General features: G+C 43.5%; 1 protein-coding gene and 1 long non-coding RNA gene across 33 annotated transcripts in view; one reads left to right on the top strand and one right to left on the bottom strand.

Moving 5' to 3' along the window:
- The window catches only part of FOXP1 (forkhead box P1), a 495,436-nt gene that overhangs the window by 237,809 nt on the left and 238,092 nt on the right, over positions 1-19,535 (bottom strand). For 5 of the 32 annotated variants that reach the window (XM_082698649.1, XM_082698621.1, XM_082698630.1 and 2 more), the window contains one exon: positions 2,757-2,812. The exons of 24 other annotated variants lie outside the window; for them this stretch is intronic. The gene's annotated coding sequence lies outside the window, so the exon portion shown is untranslated. Of the gene's footprint in view, positions 1-2,756; positions 2,813-3,250; positions 3,366-4,686; positions 4,831-19,535 lie in introns of those variants that run through there. 3 more of the 32 variants (XM_082698615.1, XM_082698617.1, XM_082698616.1) reach the window with 3 other exon arrangements.
- LOC309849634 lies at positions 5,891-9,694 on the top strand. Its single transcript, XR_014303802.1, has 2 exons — positions 5,891-6,012; positions 7,424-9,694. It is a non-coding gene; the product is annotated as an uncharacterized lncRNA (long non-coding RNA).

The following is a 19,535-nucleotide window of genomic DNA, read 5'->3' as shown; positions in this document are numbered from 1 at the left end:
AGAATGGGGCGAGCATGTGACTTTCTGTATTGTGGAATTACTAAGCAAGAGGCGTGCCTACTTCATCATCAGTTAGACTCTGTGCAGAGTCTACAGGCAGGACAAAAATAAAGGTGGGAGTCAGGCTAGCTCTAGTTCCCAAGAAGGACGCATGTCACATCATGATGATTCAAAGTCCACATTGATCATGTTCATGTGATTCAGGAAAGAAGAAAAACTTGTGCGCATTAAGATATGAAGCATACATTTACTTCTGGGTTTCATCAGATAAATGAACGGTTTCCCTTTAAATGTGCAAAAGGTCGACGTGGCAACATAATACACATAAAGGAGTTCAAAGGAGCACAGTGCAGCTAAGGGGATTCCTCCCTGCCACAGGCAAACAGCAGGGTGGCCTAGGACATGAACCCAGGGCCTTGCTCTCCATCTTCTTGCAGGAGTTCCTCCCACTCAAAATAGGGACTCAAGAACAGAAAGCATCCCCAAAGTAAGGCCGGCTTTGACCATGGAGACTTCGCAGTTCCTAGCACATGGCACAAGCTTTGCAAGTGCTCGCCCTTCACCTGGCAAGATGCACTAGGTGCCAGAGAACAGAGGAAGGGCTGCTGGAGGGATTACAAGTGAAACTGAGGGGTTAAAGGAGCAGGTGAAGCCAGGGCAGGAAGGAAGCGCCCCAAGATGTAGAATCATTGCCACTGGGTGGAGATTCCAAGGCATACTCTCAAAGGTGGAGGGAGAAACAACAAGAAAAACAAAGTAACACTGAGCATTTTCACATCTGACATCACTCCCACAAGTTGTGATCAGACACCACTGTCTGCCTATCCACCGCCCCCGATGGCAGGGGTCCCCTTCCATGGAAAAACCATCCAAGGGCCACATTTAGGAAGCGAAGTCGGTGTGCTGAGTTACGAAAGCACCATCTTCCAATACCAAATTTTCATAATTATAACAGAAAGGCGTAAATTTTCTAATGCATGGCAGTTCAAAAAGTAATCAAGGGAATGAGCCGGAGGGCTATTTTAATGTATGCAAAGCTAGTGACCCACAGTAAATGGGAGGTAAGCTACAATGAATGCAAAGTAATGCACACAGACTGAAGTCCTGGTCTGATGAGGGACGGCTAAAATTAACACCCAATTAATTTCCGAATTGACAAACAAATGAAACCCATAAATCTACTTTCTCATTAATTTTCTTGTGGTATAATTTAAAGCAGTAATATGAGGGCAAAAACTGAGCATTATCCATCATAAATATCAAAAAGATAGCACTGTAACACCATAAATTATGCATATTACCTGTTGTTAAAAATGATTTATGTATTATCAACTTTATCGTGCACTGGAGATATCGAGATCTATCTTTAAAAATCTGGAATTCCATTTAGCACTTAGGAAGAAAAAGTTGAGGAGCAATGGAATAGTCCAAAATATGTTTGTTTATTTGTTCATTTGTTTTTAAAGGCTATGTACATAGCCATATGGGAGAGAAGGGCAAAATTGGAATCGTCCCAAATCTGAGGTCAGCAGAGGTTGAGGATGTCATGGAAGTATCGGGGTGGGCCTCTCAGTAGAGAGAGAACCAGGTCTTGGAGCACCCCTCCTGGAAAGCCGTGGTACATGTGTCCTCACGGAGCTACTCCTGCAGGAAAAGCAGGGCTCGGGGCTGGAAAGGAAGGGATAGAGGTGAGGAGATCCTGGATACATCTCAGACAGCCTGAGGGGGAGAACCTACGGCTTTGGGTGCTCCGTGAAGCAGCGTCCTCAGTTGGGGAGAAGTCTGAGAGGATAATTAGGTTTGTTGTTAATAATATCATACGGTAGCTCTCTTACCTTTATAGTTCAAAGGAGGAGAAAAAAGAACTAAGAACTAGTTTGTGTTTATCAATCAACCTAGAGGTACCCTCTGTTTATGAAGTAAATGGACAAAGAGGCATTCAGAGTAAAATGATCTCCTTCCTGGCCTAACTCCATTTCTTTAGTAACAATTAAAAAAAGCCACCCCCCCTCGCCCCCCCAAAAAACAAACTAAACCAAAACAAAAAACCCTTTATTTTGAACTTTACTTTTACTTTTAGGCACACCTTGCACACACAGTAACTCCTCTTATTCATGGGGAATATGTTCCCAGACCCCCAGTGGATGCCTGAAATTGCAGACAGTACTGAATCCTACAAACACTATGTTTTTGTTTGTTTGTTTGTTTGTTTTGAGAGAGAGAGACAGCACAAGCAGAGGGAGAGGCAGGCTCCTAGCTGAGCAAGGAGACAGATGTGGAACTGAATCCCAGGACCCTGGGATAAACGAGATATAATTTTATACACACACACACACACATACATACACACACAACTAGATACAATATAATAAACTAGAACAATTATTATAATCTAGTGTAAGAGAAGTTATGTGAATGTGATCTCTAGCCCTCTCTTGCAATGTCTTATTATGCTGTAGTCACCTTTCTGCTTTGCGAGATGATGTGAGATGACAAAATGTCTTACTGATGAGCTTAAGTGAGGTGAACGACAGGTGTTCTGACAATACTTTGGAAGGAGGATCATCTGCTTCCCAATCCACGGGTAACAGAATCCACAAAGCAAAACTGTGGCTATAAGGGGACTGCTATAGTAGGAACTTATCCCTAACTGCTGAATTTTTAGCTAAATGATTAAATGACAGAAAAGTCCCAGTCCAAACTCCCAATCAAATGAGATCAAGGGCTTCTGCTGCCCACCACCATGATGGTCCTACCTTTAAAATACTCTATGTCCTGTACTTCACTTGGAAGGACTAATCATTGTGGATTTCTGAAACGGAGAAATGAACGTATGCTATTAAATCATTTCACGCCATAACGGGAGTAGGACTGTCCCAATCCCTGAAAATGTAAAGATAACCCATCAGTGAAAAACCACGGTTCACAGTTAATTTCCAGTTCAGCTGGAATGGAAAAAGGTAGAGAGCCGGATGTTTAATTTTCCCTGTAACGCATGACTCACAACAGTTAGAGGAACAGGGTGGTAATAAAATAATGTTCCTAATAAAAACATGATTTCCCTTCTCTACCAGGCTTTCATTGTAAAGACAAGAGATTTTACGTTTCCAGAGAGAAAGAAGTTCCGAATTCCAACACCAAGGCAGCAAGGTTGTTCGGAGCAAACGTGCGTGTCTCACGCGAACAGCCTGCCTTAGCAAACTTCCACGGTGTTCGGAAGTCATCAATAGGCGCCGGTAAAAACACCCACCCCTTAAAAGTTACAAATGTCTGTATTTTCAGAATTTCAGCTGCTGTTGGTCATGTTTTCCTTCCCTCCCCGCAGACAGGAGTTTGAGCACTGTCATCGTAGCCACTGTGAGCAAAAACTATGAAACTTGGAGGGAAGCTGCTCTAGGAAACTGAAGTACAAAGGAGAATGCATAGCCACTCCCTGGCACATTCAACCACACGAGCTCAAATAATTAAACAGAGACCAGAAAGGAGCTTGCCAATCCTGGGCTAGGCTGTTTGCTTTGCTACACGGAAGCCTCAGCAGCTCAGGGTATGACTGGGCCGGGGGGTTCTAGGGAGCTGAATCAAAATGCATTTTTTACAGAACACAACAAAGTTTAAGTTGGAGAATTCACAAGGCCTGCCAAACCTGAATCATTGGAACATTCAAACAACTGAATTGTCACACAGAGCCCCGTAGAATAAAGTGATCGACAACCAGATCAGATTTTTTTTTTTCCCATTTCCATATATTATAGAGTTTCATATATATGGGGCCAGGTTCCTAACATCAATTAGTGGTTGCTGTGCATGATGACACACTTCACGTACCTCCGGCTTTTGCCTCCAGCCCCTAACCGCTCTAGTGGCCAAAGCGAACAATATGTTCAGAGCATCATGGCAGCTCAGTGAATGCAAGCTATCAGCGGTCTGCGCTGGCACGTCTCCATTGTGTCCAAGGGACAATTATTTAATTTTATCCTTCAAAAACTTCGGTATGCATACATGTATCTCCCCCCCCCGCCCCCCCCCCACCGAAAAAGTTGCCCTTACAGACAGATTAACAGGCTTTTCTCTTGATATGAAAGACCACAATTTCTTGAAGGTCATGACCCCCGCTTCTACCCTCACCCCAGTCTGTATTTCATCCTTGTAATTTACAGCAAATGCTAGCAGGCCCTGCCCAGTATTGAAACACAACACAAATTCAGAAACAGCAACAAACAATAATTAAAAACAAAAAACAAAGATGATGTAAGCTGTTTTCTCTGCTGTTTGCAAAACATGACAAAGGACAGGCTAATGTTTGGTCTTATCTACTGTGACTCCCTCCCGGTGACCAAGGGACAAGAGTCACACACATCAAACTGAACAAAGAGACACTATGTCTCCTTTCCTTAATTAGAAAGGATACAAGGCATAAAACTCATTTTAAAATGAGACAGGTGAGAATACCAGGTAAAAATTAAGACACGAGCTTGTAAAAGCATAGCACGTATGTTCACTATATGGTCTCTTCCCACTTAGGACGTCTCTGTACATATCACAGAGAATCGATTCACAATACATTAAACTCAAAGTTAATCTTCCCTTTTCAAACTTGAGCGAGTACCCCCATCACACAGAACATAGGGAGCCCACACAACAACACAGGATACACACACACAATAACATAAAATCCAAGGGTTGTACCTTTTGAAGGTGACTTCCTTGTTCATAGCACTAGACTTTTTCTCCTACACCTTCTAAGTCCTTGTTTGCTCCACAAAGAGTTTTCTAGCCATCTGATGTTCTATTGCTAAGCTAGTCGCCTTTCAGGAGAGCTCTCTCCCTTCTGAAAAAAGCAAACAACTGCATAGATATCATTACACTAAGGAAATCTCTTAGAAAAACCAAACAACTTGCTAATCTCTCCAGCCCCTTCATCCAAGCAAAAGATAAGAAAAGCAAACCTAGGTCTGTTTCAACCACATTCCAGGGACAAGTTCCCCTTTTTCTTTCTTTATCAAAATTCTCGTATTTAAGTTTTGTGTTTTTTTTTTTTTAAATGTGTGTGTGTTTTTTAAACAGACCTTGCAGGATCAACTGCTGCTCGCACCCCGCAAACAAAGCGATATTTGTTTAATAAGGATTGCTGCCATGGGTACAGTAAACAAGGGGCCCAGCATTTGTGTTTATGAACAAACACATCACCTTACAAGAGCAATTTAACATTAACCAGGTGGAATAATCAACAGATTTCATAGGTGACACCAGGGGCAGGACGAGTGTAAACAGGGTAGGGAGGAGAACGGGGCCACTCTTCGGGAATCAAGGTCGAGGTAAATGCATTACAGAGTAAACAGCTGCAAAGAAGGCAAGATAAACAAACAGTCATTCTCCTGACATTTAGAGAGGCAGAAAGGTTGTATGTAACACAGATCAGCTGCTGACCACCATGAAATCAAACCAGTTGGAGACCAGGCCTGCTTGTTTGCACAATGCCATGTTTGCTTATAAACAACAATTTGCTGTTACCAACCTCGCATTACTCATCATCATATAAGGCCAGAGCAAATCAAGTGAAATCCGGTTAACTCTTTACTGACAACGTTACTCAGAAATAATAATAATAATAGTAGTAATAAGAATAAAGGGATGGCCCCCTTTAAGAAAGAAGAGGTCACCCCCAGATGAAGCAAACAGAGCTCAGTCCATGCCTTTTTACTTCCTGCTTTGTAGATAAAAATAAAGCATCCACATGGTTTAAACTACTAAGGATTGGATTTGGTCACAGCTTTAAAAGACTGGAATGTTTTCATGCTTGAGTAACTCTACATTCATTTCCTGGGCTCTTCCTCTTTTATCAATGAAATATATGGGTCAAACATCAACTGAGATCTTAAATGTTTTTCCTAGAGGGAGAGCTCCCATGTTCCTCCTCGAGCAGTTTCTTGTTCCAAGATACCTTTAAGTACACTGGGTCCACACGCAGATAAATATGTTTCTCAAGGATGCTGCAAAAATCCAACTATCCAGGTATGATTTTTGCCCTTAAAAAACAAGATATAAATAAATTAATCAGGTGATGCTACACAGAGCCGTTCAGGAGTTCAGTGTGTTGGCCTATCAAAGAAATCTGAGGTCTTCGAAAAAGGAATAAGTCAATGTCTCCACTAACAGAAGTGTTATAAAAAAATGTTTCATCTTCAAAAATTCGCTTCATGGGTAAAGAATGGGTAAAACAGCCTGCTGTATATTATAAGGAAGCTACCATGCTTTATCGGAGATACTATATTTAGGTGTACAACTGACAATTAAAGCACTTTTTAATCCATTTTCACAGATTGTTTAATATTACTAAACTATTTAATTGTGATACATGCAAATGACATCTCTCCATTACTTAATATTTAATAAGCAAAACATGGTGAAAACCAGTTTGGTATTTAGATCTTACATTTATTTTCAGTTAATTAATTTTTTAAAGTTCTGTATTTAGAAAAATACAGTACAGCACAGTAAAGCATTGCTGGAGAACCAAAGCAAAATTTGAAAATGAGAAAATGAAATTTAAAGAAACAAAAAAACCACAACTAAAGACACACTGCAGACGACTGTGGCAATTACTTCAGTAACCTTCGGATTACTGGAATTTCCATCTCTGTCTAACAAACGAAACAAAAGTTCAGGGGTCCCCTCTCGCACCCCGATACCGAGCCCAATTCCACTATAAACTTCTTAACCTTCTCTAGCTGCTCTCACTCCCACCGCCTCCTTCTACATCTCATCTTTGTTCTGCCACCAGAACGTCCCAGTCACAAAGTAACAAGAGCCTTTTCTTTTGTGTTTTTGTTTTGTTGTGCTGTGGTTTGTTTCCCAAGTCCCTCTCTGCCCACAGTCTCCTTTCCCCAAACCAACGCGGCCCCTAAAACCTCAACAAAGATTGAAGAAGAAATGTCCAATGAGTGCTCCGTGCCCCAGCAGGAGAAATTTTCTCAGGCTCATGGACCTGTAAGCACCGTAAGGACAGGAGGAAGGGACCGTGGCACCTCTCTCCCTTTTATGCCCTAGAAAACCCTCAGGGCGTCGAGCTGTTCCCCTGGCCTGGAGAAGGCAACCCAGCCTTGCTCCTCCCACCAATTAATGAGGATGCAGACCCGCTGATGCCAGAACTGATGCCAGAATGGCTAACAAGGCTAACACGGAGGCTCTTCCTCCAGCGCTCTGGGAACCGTTCTCAAATTCCACATGGCCGAGAGGAACAGGAGACAAAGAGAAGCCGAGTGCCTTATCTGACGCTCCAGGCAAACACCAGAGAGAAAGAAATGAAGTAAAAGCAAAATGTTGTGCCCCGTGGTCCTTACTCCCCATCTTCCTTACCCCCTACCCGCCCTTCCAGTCTTTTCCGGGAGCTCTCCTGACTTTCATCTGTATTTTCTCTTCCTAGAGCCTAGACGAACTGGAGTGCCAGAGAAAGTTCATAAAGAGAGTTTACAATTCTAAAAGGTAATCCAAAGAGCTGAAACCATTTCCCTCAATCAAGTCCAATTGTAAATAAATCCCAGAGTTTTGAAAGTCCAGCTAAACCTAGGCACATGACCTTACCCCAAGTGAGGATGTGTTATATTCAAAAACAGTTCTACTGATTCTTTACCAAGAACAGGATAAATGATGTGCCTTTCTCCTCCTCCTCAGTTGAGTTGGTAAATACCCTAATCCACATCCAATTTCATATGAATGGACCCAGGTTACTTATGTTGTTCCCCAAAGACCCCATGTTATAAGCATTATTTGCAAAATAAAATAACTTTAAGTGAATAAAATAAAATAATTATAAAAGAATCCATTTACTAAGAAGTTTTTTAAATAACCGGTGTGATCACCTCTTTCAAAAACTGAAAACAGTCCCAAGGAACTCTGGGTGGACCCAAGTGTGGCAAGGACTGATTTGTTCCTGCCACGTACGTATCTTCTCTGGGATGAAAATCCCACAAGCGTGGAGATTCTCGGAGTGGTCATGGCACCTGAGTGGACACTCGAGCCAGCATCCAAGGCTCCAACATTCATTTCGACTTTCATGTTCATGATTTCTGCCATCTCCCTCTAAACCTCCACCAATGCTATTTTTAAAATGTATTCACTTTTGACAAACATATAAATCTATTGCAGAGGAAACTTTGTATCATTTCGTCAAATGGAAAGCCAGTGTGTATCCCTTTATAGAAGAGAAAGAATTTATAATAAATGTAATACAACCCAACCAATGTTATTAAATTCCAGCTAGATCCTGCTGTCCACAAAGGCTCTGAGCGGGAGCCATGTTCTTTCTTTGTTAAATAATGAGCTTACAACTGGAAGAGAGAGATTAAAGACATACTAGTACCAAATGGAAACTTTCTCCTTGGCTTTATCGGAAGGATTAAAACCGACTGAAAATGGAATTGCTTCGACATCAAATCGCAATAATGAGAACTGGTGAATGATTTATGAACCACCTAAAAATCCTCTTCCAACACACCAGTGAGTGGTACGAGCTTCCGTACTGGGGAACTGGGCACGAGGAGACTTAAGAGACCTCTCTGCGGACTAGGTTGTATCCCTGACTCCAGAGTATGGCACTCCTAATGATGACAGCCTACCGTGTACACACATGGCAGTAGAGAAATAATCAACAGACTAGACTTTCCATTCTTGGCCCCCAAAGCAAGAGGGCTCCTGTGCCATGGGTTGTTAAGCCTACAGAAGACAGCAGAAAAATCAGACTGGCAGATCCAACGTCAGCCTCCCTCCCAGGCCTGCCTTTGCCCACACCATCGAGGACCAGCTCCGCAGCCGCGTACATGCAGCTGCCTTTCTACAACCTAAGTTCAGAGTTTACTCAGTTACCAATGAACTACTATAGGATAAATACTGGAAGCATATCATTCAAATGCTTTATTGGTCAAAAAGATGGATGCTTTTATTAGTCCAACCTTTTTTGTAATGGAGTGCCACTGATGACCCAGCATTAGCCTCATTCCCTGCTATTAATCACACTTCTAAGAGCTCATTTTGCCTTAAAATCTTAAGAAATTGCTATAATTTAAAGACATGGTGTCTACATAATGGGAAATGCCTCATAATTGTATCATTTCACAAAATACAGTATTTTTTATGGGAACAATGACCATGATGCTAAGGTATTGCAAAATGGGAATCATTTATATATATAAAAGAAAAGTGAGATGTAAGCTGTCTTTGTATTTGTGGCTTCCCACATCTGTACACTTTAATCATTACCTTTGGGAGGCTGATTAATCGAAAAGCACAGGCATATACACCATTTACGGAGTTAAAAGCAAAATAACATCCCCAAACAAATGAAAAATATCAATGAAAGGGAGAAAACCTAATGTACAAAGATAGAAGAGATGTGAAAACACATCGTGTGCTCTAAGGAAATTTCATCAGTGGTATATTCCTTATTCATCATCTATAATTCCTGGGCCTTGTCTGTCCACGCCAAGAGAACTAAAGCAAGCTCTTCAAATAAGTGACTTCAGGACAAACTACAGGTATCTGCCAATTTACTTTCAGTATTATTTCAATAATATAATGATGCCCTTAGCTTGTAAGTCCTCATCTCATTAAACCACCCTTCATGAACATTAAGCACAGCCGAATACTATAAAGGAAAGCATATTTGAAAGAGTGTTTCAAAATACAGAGCTAAAATAAATCTTTTTAAAAGTGCCCCTTCAATTTTTACTACTACACAATTAGAACACAACATATGCAAATCCTCAAATCGTGCATCCACACAAAAATGGTGACATTATGTTACGTGATGAACGAAGGGTAGGCTCCAATCAGGCACAAAGTTTATGAATAGGTTTGGTGTTGAATGGCTGTGGAGAACAGACCATCAGTCAGCCTTAAGAGAAGAATGTGGGATCATCCTACAGTTAGCAAGGGTCGACTCAGAAACTGTGCAACAGCCAGAGGCTGGAGACCAGGGTTAGGTGGGGCTGAGTATCAGAGGGCTCGGTGATTACGTCATCGGAACTCGAGTGAGAGGCCCCTGCTAGCAGAGATAAGCTCCCCCATGTGGTGTCAGATGGTCACCATAAACACCTAGTTCTTGCACCCCCTGCTCTGAATTGTGAAAAGGCCAACTTCTCTCCCTATTTCTCAAGAGCTAAAGGGAAGTGCTGACCCAGAGAGGATATTTAGGAAAAAGCTGTCATAGACATGCCAGGGAGAAGGGTAGATTCTGAGGTGCCCAGGATAGGTAGAGTGGGCACCAATGGCAAGTTGTTGATGCATGCCTCCCTTCCCACACTGGGTGTGGGGGCCATTGGATGGCTATAGAGTTGACAGTGGGACCATCTGATGTCTGGTGACCTCAGACTCTCTAAAGGACTTGGCATCTCTGTGGTCAATGTGAGCGGTGGGGAGACTGGACATCTTTAGAGCAGAACCATGGTCGGTAGAAAGGTATGAGATTTCTTATGGAGACAACAGGGCCCGTTAGCAATATCGATACCTGAATTAAGATTCTCACAGCCCATGGATAACCAACTGTTGGATGGGGCCAGTGTATTTACTGAAGAGAACTTTCCTTAGGAGACCAGTCCAGGTGCAAGCACTCGGTCTCAAGGCAAGGCTTTCCAGAGAGAACCACGTACGCCTCCAACAGATAAGAAGTTAACGCCTTTTACACTGCAACTGTGGGACAGACTGGCCTCAGCTACACAAAGCATGGTGCTATGGAGAGGAGCGTGGGTGTCACCAGGGAGCGTGTTACAAATGCAAATTCTCAGACCCATTTCATTTGTGACAATCTATATTTTGATCACACCCCCTCCAGGTGAGTCACAAGCACATTAAAGTTTGAGAAGCCACCAGACCAGACATACTCGAACGTGATTTCCCACTCTGCCAACCTGAAGGTTTCAACAAGCCACCCAACCACTCTATCTTTCCATTTCCCCTTCCCTAAAACCATACCATTCTGCTTTTGGATTCACTCACCCGTCTGAGCAGTATTTATTTTGTACCTAACATGTGTCAGGACCCTGTATTAAGTGTTGGGGCAACAATAGGGAACAAAGACTGATAAGATCCATCAACATGGAGGTGACTGTCTTATGGGGAAGACACACATTAATCAATTAGTCATATAAATAAGTGGAGATTAGAACAGTGGTAAGTGCTACTGTGAAAAATGCATAGTGCTCTTAGAGCACGCAAAGCTAATATATGTAAAGTGCCTTGTATGTAGTAGGTATTCAATAAATCACAGTGATTATGAGTAGCCCATAAAACCCAGATCTTTGGGAAGCCACTAAAAAACTCCCAAGTGTAGAACACTCTTCTCCCACCATAAAACGAGCCTAAAGTAGGACTGTGTTGTCAGTTAAATTATTTTTTAGCATGTTTTCCTGCTTTTTCCTAGCTCTATGAGGAATACGACGCCCTTAAAGTCAACATTTCTTCTAATGCCAACTTAGAGAACAACATTAACTTTCCAGGTTATTGTTAAGAATTAGCTCTTGTTTACCGAGTTGTACTTACAGGCAAAATGCAGAGCAGGGCAGAGGGTGATACTGCCTATCAGCCTTGTTCTAAGCATCTATTGATTATCATTTGAAAGCCTGGATACACAAAGACAAATCTTCATTTGGCTTTCAAGCAGCATTTCTTTGTATATGTGGTTTGCTGAAGTCTAGAAAAAGTCCACGCTAATCACCGCAGGTAGGATTAGCAACCCATACCTTATACAGTGGACACCACTTGTTAATTATTAGTGTGCCTAGCACATGTCTATCCAGTGGGGAAGCTGGACTGAACAGGAATGGGAGAACGTCCACAACCAAACCCACAGCACTGAGGATGCCCGCCCTAAGAGTTGAATGACCAGAGTCCGCCCCATTGAATAGGAAGCTCTCATAGCCTTACAGCTGGGTGTGCTCAAGTGTTCCTTAAAACAACCCTCCGAAGTCTGCCAGGCCTTTCCTTTGCTCATTCCCCATGAATTCACGAACTTCAAATAAAAAGTTGAAATATGGTGTAATAGCTCTCCCTGTTTGTACAAGTGAAGGGGTCTTTTTCCAAAAGCTGGCTTCCTTGCAACAGGTGGATACGGATGATGGGAGACTTCTGACTTTTGTATCAGAATGACGCTGATCAGAGAATAGAAAACAACAACTGATCTGAAAAAGAGAAGTATGTGCATGTGAAATGTGGTTCCTGTTAAGACTTTCAGGTCTTAACATACAGGAGCTGAATGATACAAACATCAGCTCAGAGCATTCGTTTGAATTTTTGTAACTGGATGCGTTGTTAGATGGGCTAGAACAGAGCCTCTGGCTGCTGGGCTTACTGGTCAAAAATGGGTGGTTTCCATTTATTATTGCCTGGAATAAGAGACATCTTTAGGCCAACTGTAAAAGACACTTTACTACAGGAAACAAACTAAGGGTTGTTGGAGGGGTGGTGGGTGGGGGGGTGGGGAATGAGGTAACTGGGAGATGGGCAGTAAGGAGGGTATTTGATGGAATGACCCCTGGGTGTTTCATGCAACTGATGAATCACTGAATTCTCCCCTGAAACTAATGATACACTATGTTAACTAAATTGCATTTAAACAGAAAGATAAATAAAATTTCTAAAAAGGCTATATCTTTAGGATAATTTCTGTTGGCTCCAACTACTAAAAATGCGAAGTAGGAGGGAAAAGGATATCCCATAGAGGACTTTTGGCAGTATTCTGGAGACCCTGTGCTTGCCACAAGGCAGGGAAAGAGGTGCTCCTGGGAAACCAGAGAGGATGCTAACCAGGCTACAATGCACAAGACAGCTCCCACGTCTAGTCCCCTGTGCCAAAAGCGTCACGGTTGAGAAAAATGTTCTATGTGCATTTGTACTGTTTTTATTATGGGATCAAAGCAATGAGTCCTATTTCTTGTTCAATAATAAATTTATAACGTGCCTTAAAATTTTAATGACTCGTGATTTTTTGCTTGCATTTCTACTTCATAAATACTATACCGAATGGAGCCCCTACTAGGGGTCAGGTTAGGCAAGACGCAGGTGACGCCCGGGAATTTGAATGGAGTACTACTGTATTTGAAGAGGTTAGGCCTGAGGAGGGTGTGGAGGGGCCTGGGGCGGGGTGTGCTCCCAGCGAGGAGGATGGGAGGAGCCGGCAAGGGGAAGTGGCTTGCCTAAAAATGCAGAGTAGAGGCAGAACCTTAACCTTAACCTTCTCAGGAAGGGGCAGGGCTGGGGAAGGGGAGCCTTCTAGAATATGGATAGAAGGGCCCACGGTGCAGGGAGTTCAAGCAAGGAGATCAATTATGGAGCTGGAATCCAGTGCTGACAGAGGTGGTAAAGGTGGGACCTCGCTCCCACCTCCCCCTGCCCGCTCCCCCAGTGAGCACCTGCTCCATCGCCCTGGAAGTCTTCCTCCCCCAGTGGTCCCCTCTCCCCTCTCCCTGGCCCTCTGTAAGGTGTGCTTGCCCACCTGAACACAGTTCTCCTCAACGTCAAGCGTCTCTCAGCTCCCTCCTGCCGTCTCCTCCCTTTTAGCGCCATGACAGAAGGCCCTGGACCTCACTGTCTCCACTTCCTGCCTCCCACTGGTTCCCCAGCCCACAGGGAGCTGGCTTCTGCCCCACCTCTCCTCTCCCCCAAAAATAATCCTACCGCAATTGCTAATGAGCATAGAGGGGCTCAAGTCAATTGACACTTTTCAATCCTTACCTCACTTGACCTCTCACAACACACTACACCGTCATTCATATTGTTTCTCTCTCGAATACAAAATTCTCTCCTCTCTGCCTCCGGGTCTTCCTGCTCTGAGCGGACACATCTGGTGGCTCCTTCTCACTTTTTAATGAGCTTTAACGTCCCCTGCTCATTCTTAAATGTTTCACCTTGCCTAGAGTTCCATCCTTGGTGCTCCCAAACGCTAAAGCTAAGGGCGGAAAACTTTTTCCGAAAAGGGCCGAAAAGCTGCTTTTTGTGACACATTGTACGCCACAAGGTCTGTGTCCCAACTCCTCAGAGCAGTACTTCTGCTGGGGCACAAACGCAGCCAGGAATAAAAATGGACAAATGAGTGTGGCTGAGTTCTGGTAAGATAGAAGGCAGCTGGGTTTGGCACACAGGACTGTTGTTTGCTGACCCCTGACCCCTCGAAGGCCTTATCCTTCCCGTGCCTTCGCCTCATGTCTGCCTCTATCCTGTGACTCCCAAATCATTTTTGCCAATCAATCTATCTTCCCAGAGCTGCAGACCCCTATTCCCACAACCTTCTGGACATTTCTACCTTGATGTCCTAAAACAACCTTGAGCTCATCTCAAACTGGGGTCACCTACTTCTTCTCCATCCAACCCAAGCCGGAGGTTTTCAGGGAAAGGGATTCACATTCCAAATCGGGAATTATCTGACGGTCTTCCTTCTCTTTGATTTCCCATATTAGCAATTCCCATCCACTGCCCCTTCTATTTATGTTAGTAATATCTCACTTCTCCACACCTCTGCTTTGAAGCAGGCCACCATCCCGCTGTGACTCCAAATTAACCCATATCCTCGGCTGGCCACACAGTAGCACGTCTGATCCTGTCACCTCTCTTGCTTCCATGGGTCTCTACGGCCTCAAGAGGGGAGTCCCACACCTGAAGGCCTGCTCCAAGCAACACGAAAACGTCACTGGCCACATGAGGCCTATTCAGCACTTAGAATCTGTCCAGCGCAACAGAACTGGATTTTTAATACATGTGCAATTTTAATACAAATTAGCTTAAATTTAAATTTTAAAAATGATCCTCGGTTCCGCTACTGGAAAACTTTTAAGTACGTGTTGAACAACTTGGGTATGTGAAGCTCCTAATCTATTTATTCAATGATGAGTTTTGTGAAATTTAAATCCAGATCAAGTATTTCTGATGAAATTTTAACATCCAAAGTGAGATGATTTTTCAGAATTAGTATGCAAGACAAGACTGTAGAATGTGTCTTTCATAAATTTTTAATACTGATTATATGTTGGAATATTTTGGATAGATTGGATTAAATAAAGTACTATTATAATTTACGCCAGATTCTTTCTCACCTTTTTAAATGTGGCTAATAGAAAACATAAAATCCTTCCAAGGTTCTTTTATTTCTGTTGCACGGCACTGGCCTACGCACACAGCTCCTCATGATCTGGCTGTCCCACTACCCTCTGTCTCGCTTCTCCTTCCCTATCTAAAATATGGCCACCCTCAAGAAGGAACTCTAATGTCTCTGTACCTGTAGCCACAGGCTCCCTCTACCTCTGTACCCTGCCATGAATCTTTAAGGAGCTAAATCCTATTGAATCTCAAAATTCAGTTCAAGCCAAGAAGCTTTTACAGACTACCTTCCCCACCAAGGGTAGGCATTCTCCCACAGGGTCTCATCAAGTTTTGTACTAAACTTTTGCAAAGCAATCAGTACACTGCATTCTAATTTTCGGAATGCTTAACTGTAAGCCAGGGATCGTGTTTTGTACCCAACAGGGTACTAGGCAGTTTGATAAATAATTCAATGCCAGATGAATGAATGAATGAGATACTGTGCCACTAGAACTGATAAGCTGGGAGTTGATTCTAAGGGCTTAGCCGGCATCAATGAAGGTTCTCAGATTTCTAGCCCACGTAATTGGGAGAATAATGATGCTCTTGTGAGAACAGCCAAGTGAGGGGAAGAGGTTGCTCTCAGGAGAGAAACAGAAGTGAAAACACAGGCTGGTGGGGAGCCATTAGTACAGAGGCCACAGTTCAAAGGGGGTGGATAAGACTGAGAGGGGAGGGGAAAGGTCCTTGGAAAAATCATAGTCAATTCTTATATTTAGGAAACAGGAAGAGAGACATTTACTGAGTGCTAAGGTCTATCCTCACAGTTACTCTGTGGGGTCCATATAACCTCCATTTTTAAAGAAGAAAACACCAAAGATTGGAAAGTATTAATATACATACACACATGAAGCTAGTAGACAAGGATTCAAACATCAAAGACATCCAGTCTCTGTCCATTACACTACAGAGGCGCGGTCAGGGACAGAGCTCTCGAGAGTGACACAGAAGGTAGAAGGGAGTTTCAAGAAGGAAGGGGTGGTTGGTGGTTTCAAGTGGTTTAGAGAGCCTGAGTTTGATAAGATGACAGAGAAGGCAAGAGGGAATTCCCCACCCAACATCAAGCATCTTCATCCTTCTTCCCTTTTCTCTTTTCCTTCTGAGATTAAGAGGGTGGTCACCTTCTCCAATCCTAAACCCAGACCCTCACCCACCAACTACCATCTCGTCAACACTAACCCCCTCTCTACGGGCTCCCTCACTGTAACCTCTACATATATACAAGGTATTCGGACCCAAAATAGTCATTTTCAGGGTACCTGTCTGCTCTTGCTTTGCCCACCCTTCAACCTCCTTCTCCTATTCAGGTAAGCATCTTGAAAGGCTTTGGTCTCCCAAGTTTTTATCTCCTACTTTCAACTGTCTGTACCGTGGATTCTCCATTTTTCAGGCTAGGGTAGTTCCTAAGCTCTGCAGCCAATTAGAATGAAGGGCTTCACCCAGATCCAGCGCAAGAAGGGCTGGGGTAGAACCCTGGAGGCAGCATTTGTGACAGACAGACCAGGGGATGTGTGACTTTACTATCACTAACCACACATTCAATACTGCTGCTCTGTAAGATTCCCCCGTACCCTGTATATTTGCTTTACGCCCCCTGCCCCATTCCCTAATTACTCCAGATTGCATCCCTGACTACTTCTCTCTTTATTGGTTATTCCCACCACTTAAAGTTCATTAGATTCCTTAGATTCCTTCTAACATGTGCAAAACTAAACAATCTTTCCTCAAAACTGCTCCCTTCCTTGATCAGGACAAAGTTACTGTCATCTCTTTGCACGCTTAGTTGTCCACAGCGACCTGGTCTTTCTTAGTCTTGTGTGTCAGACTTATTTTCCCCTTTCTCTCCCTCATCCCCATGGCCATCCAATGGCCATCACCTCTCGCCTGCAATACTCAGTGACCTTCTGCCACTACCATATCTATCATTTCAAAACAAAAGCCAATCTCATCAGGCCACTCCCTGGCTTGCAAACCTCCCAAACTCCCCTGGTCTCAGGGGATAATCTCAATTCCTTTGCTTGGAGGAAAGGCCCCTTGTATAACTTCCCAGACTTCTTTCCTCCCACCCTTTCCACTGACCCGACACTACTCTCCATTACTTGCTGCTTCCCTTTTGTATTTCTTCATATGCTATTCTTTTCTTGCTGGAGACCCCCTTTCTACGATTGCGGTCCATAAACAATGAATGCTTGGAAACCCAGCTCAAATGTTACTTTTAGAGAGGAGATATACTTCTCCCTAAGTACTCTAGATGAACTTTATTTTTATGTTGGCCAAAGATCGGGCATATTTTATCATGATTCTGACTAAACATGTCCTCCCCCTAGGTCAAGAATATCCTATCACTGCTTGACTAAACCCTAACGATACTGGACACTGACCATCCAAAAGCTTGCTGAATGAATGACTAGGGTCATGAGCGATGGAAGCACACAGAGTATACATATGAGTAATTGATTACACCGCCAGGAATATGGCAGCTGCTCAATAAACTGAGAATTCCTTCCATTTTGCAGACTAAGGAGATGATAAGAGAAGAAAACATGCTGCAAATTCTGAGTCTCAAGAAGGGACGTTTCATGAGTCACGTGACCCCCACCTTGACAGTAAAAAGGAAAATTAGATCGTCTACTGGGATGGAATGTTGGCGTATGGAGACACACGCATTAGTAGTGTGTCGTCGGTGTGGTCAATGGCAGAAATCAGAAAGCACACACACTGGGGCTGAGGAGCCCAGGAGGACTTGCTTCATGGAGTCTGGAATGCAGAGCTGCCAACAAGGCATGGTTCTGAGAGCGCCCCCAGGAGTGTGAGTGTGTGTGTGTGTGTGTGTGTGTGTGTGTATTCGCTTCTGGGACAATACCAGCGGGTCGCCAAGGCCAAAACTGTGGAGGGAGAGAGGATAAGGGGGAAGGAGCAAGAAAGAGACAGGACAGAGCATACTACAGAAATGGAACATGATGGATTCTGTGCTGGCTGGGGAAGAAAAGGACACACAGGATGGAGACGATGAAGACCACTGATTCAAGGGAACTGAGTGGTAATTGAATGGGAAGACGAGGGGCCAGGGGAGGGCGGGACGCACCTGGGTGAGGCACGTGTAACAAAAAGCAGTGAGGTTTAGACAAGCTTCTGAAGTCACTCAGGAGGTAGAAGGGGAAAGACTGGCCCTTCACAGTGACACACAGTAGGTGTTCAGGAGACGTGTGCAGAATAAATGAGTCCGTGACCGTATGGGATGGAAGCATCCCCTCACCCAGCCATCCCGTATGAGCTGCCAGCATCTAATTTATCATGAAGCTCATTAGAAAATAATCACACATTAGCAGTGTATGCCAAGGACACCCCACAGACTAGTTGTTTTGACAAGGTTATAGTTGACATTATTCTAACGCAATCATGTACGCGATACACGTTAAGAGTCGGAAATAGCTCCAAAGGTGCCCAAACCTGGCTGGGCCTGGCACGCTGCAGTCAGGGAGTCGGTCTGCCCGTCTCTCTTGAATGAAGGAAGGAAGGAAGGAAGGAAGACATCAGTGGAAGAACGGAGGACAGAATATATATTATTTATCTATAGTAAATACCAGCTACCTCTCAAAACTCCTCCCCCGAGGAACAGTAGTCCGTGAACCCAGATTCAACCAGCAGATTGGAAAGAAGAGCTATGGCACCTTGTGCCTCAAAAATTTAGATGACACAAAGGGACTAGCTGGGAGGTGGCAGCGTGTGAAGGTGCCTGGTTTCTGTTGCCTGCCACGGTCTTACAATACATTTGCCGCATAAATGCTAACTGCCAATCCCCTTTGCCTGGGTAGCCACGGTTTAGAAGTCGTTCAGTCTGATGCACGATGAGCCCTCCGCGTAATGCTGCTTCCTTCGTGAACTACTACTAGTGCAGCTCAATTCTCTGAACAACTGGGAAGGCAACAGAGCTGATAAGAGAATTAATGCTTTCTTTCCAAATCACATCATCTAGGATAATAAAAGCATGTTAGACAAATAACTCTTAAAAGAAGTAGGAGAAAAACAGTTTAACATGAAGCTCTAAGCTATATTGATGTTTATAAGCATTACGGGGGGAGGGAAGAAAACTTCAGAGCTAAGTCGTAATTGCTAATGCTACGGATTTGTTCCCTGCAGAATTCTCCGAGATAAACACAGATTTGCATATTTGGAAGGTATTTTGTCTGTTAAACATTCCTGTTACTGTAAAGGATTTTTCTTTACCAGGAGTAGCTAGCTATTTTTCACTACTCATTTCCAATTCTCTGCCCACTTGCTTCCCCTATCCAGCATTCTGGGATTTCTTCCTCTAACAGTGATGCTGGGGGAGAGATTTGAACCATGAGGTTGTGTACAAAAACCCCATCATAACTACAGAGAGCAAAGGGATGCGAAAGAATTTCCGTGCA

Source organism: Mustela nivalis (genome assembly GCF_964662115.1).
Source record: "Mustela nivalis genome assembly, chromosome: 1".
Classification (NCBI taxonomy): domain Eukaryota; kingdom Metazoa; phylum Chordata; class Mammalia; order Carnivora; family Mustelidae; genus Mustela; species Mustela nivalis.
This window is presented reverse-complemented; position numbering and strand designations above follow the sequence as displayed.